Source organism: Microtus ochrogaster, linkage group LG8 (genome assembly GCF_000317375.1).
Source record: "Microtus ochrogaster isolate Prairie Vole_2 linkage group LG8, MicOch1.0, whole genome shotgun sequence".
Lineage (NCBI taxonomy): Eukaryota > Metazoa > Chordata > Mammalia > Rodentia > Cricetidae > Microtus > Microtus ochrogaster.
Window position 1 is genome coordinate 563,644 of NC_022033.1, and position 1,892 is coordinate 565,535.

A 1,892-nucleotide genomic window follows, 5' to 3' on the forward strand; every position below is an offset into this window, starting at 1 on the left:
AAAAAAAAAAAAAAAAAAAAAAAAAAAAAAAAAAAGGAGCTTGGAGCTGGTCATGGTGGCATGCGCTTTTAATCCCAGCACTTGGAAGGCAGAGGCAGAGAACACTTTAATTTCAACACTCCAAAGGCAGAGACAGACAGATCTCTGTGAGTTCGAAACCAACCCTGTCTACACAGTGAGTTCCAGGACAACTAGGGTTATGTAGATACGCTGTCTCAAAAAAGAAAAAAAAGAAAAAGGCATTTGGGAGCGGTAAAGATATCAACTGAATGATCTCCTGACTTACAAAATTCGGCCCTACTTTGAAAAAAAAAAAAGCTACTTCTCAAAACAACAGGCACCTGAACAAGACCAAGCACAATCCAATCTATGTGCTCTACCCGAAACTCTTCACAAGAAGTCTGCGACTAAGATCCTGGCAGCATCCCTCGTGGCCTGGGCCGGCACACTGAGGCGTGGAATGCCTCCTGCCTCTGTAGCTCTTAAGGTTGGGGTCATGCGCCACTCAGCCCAGGTGGACACCTAAGTGCAGATGAAGTCGCGAGCCAGGCCAAGTGTGGAGGCGCGTGCCTCTGATCCCAGCACTCGGAAGGGTTCCAGCCTGATCTACACAGTGAGTTCCAAGATAGTCAAAGCTATGTGGAGATACTTTGTCTCAAGCGGGACAGGGGATGTACCGAAACAGAATCATGGTATGTAAAGCTGTGCAACCCTTAGCAATCACTCAACTTCTCCAGACCTCCGAGTCCACTCTCAGATGGGACTGACTGGTAGGAGAGCGTAAATCCTCCGCCTTACAGCCAAGCAAGGCGCCTCTAGCTAGATTCTACTGGGAGCAAGAGCCTCTCCCCACCCCCCGACCGCCCCAGAGTGCACCGCGGCCACACCAGAACCGGCAAGAGCCTAGTTTATAACCTCCGTCCAGGGACCACGCAGATAAAACTGCCAGTGGCAGGACCTAAGTGACTCCCAGCTCACTTGTCTCGGTGGGGGTGCCTTCCGGAATTCGGGTCTCGAGGGATCAAACAGCTGGGAGGACGCCTACTCCCGTGTCTTCCGCAGTAGGCTGATTAGAACTTCGCGGGCTGATCCAAGTACTGCGGCTAGTAGCTGCACTTCCGCCTCCTCCTTTCCGGTCCTCTGCTTTGCCGTCCGGGCGGAAACAATTCCCCCAACCTCTCGCACTGCAGGTTCTCCCGCCTTGAACGCCAGAGCGCCGGTTTCGCGCAGGGGACCTGGCCGCATATGTAGTCTAGCCAGAGCACTTACCGTTGCCATCATCTAGAATCTTGCTCGTCTTCCACGTCTGCATCGTGAGCTCAATCCTCTGTCATCTACCAGCTCACTTGGCCAGGCCATCACCATTGTCTGCACTACACAGATCCTGGCTTTCTCGTGTTGCTGACCTCGCCTCACAAGAGGCATCTTTTCACAGCTGGAGCATGAGTATCACTTTTATATAAAATCCATAAATGGCTGCATCTCGCCTAGGACTCCCGATTTTTTTGTTTGTTTGTTTTTCGAGACAGGGTTTCTCTGTGGCTTTGGAGCCTATCCTGGAACTAGCTCTGTAGACTAGGCTGGTCTCGAACTCACAAAGATCCGCCTGCCTCTGCCTCCCGAGTGCTGGGATTAAAGGACTCCCGATTAAGAGTCCTCACTACCTTCTCTCTCACTTACGCTGGGTCCAGCTTTTTTACCAATCAAGTCCCCACCCACCCACAGCCCCACCTCCCAGCAATCAGGGTAAATCCTCTAAATCTCCAGCACCTAGCACTAGTAGACAGTCTACCAGGAGCTCCCGGGAAGACAGAGCAGCACGGTCCTTGAGGGCAGTCCTGACATCAGAGATGTTTATTTCAGGCAACCCTAATATGTTCCAAAAGGCACCA

General features: G+C 51.5%; 1 protein-coding gene across 1 annotated transcript in view; it reads right to left on the reverse strand.

Annotated features, from left to right (window-relative positions):
• Positions 1-1,116, reverse strand: part of Rtel1 (regulator of telomere elongation helicase 1) — a 37,580-nt gene extending 36,464 nt beyond the window's left edge. Inside the window, exon 1 of the mRNA XM_013352225.2 lies at positions 979-1,116. The gene's annotated coding sequence lies outside the window, so the exon portion shown is untranslated. The remainder of the gene's footprint in view (positions 1-978) is intronic.
• Positions 1,117-1,892: the final 776 nt, after the last annotated feature.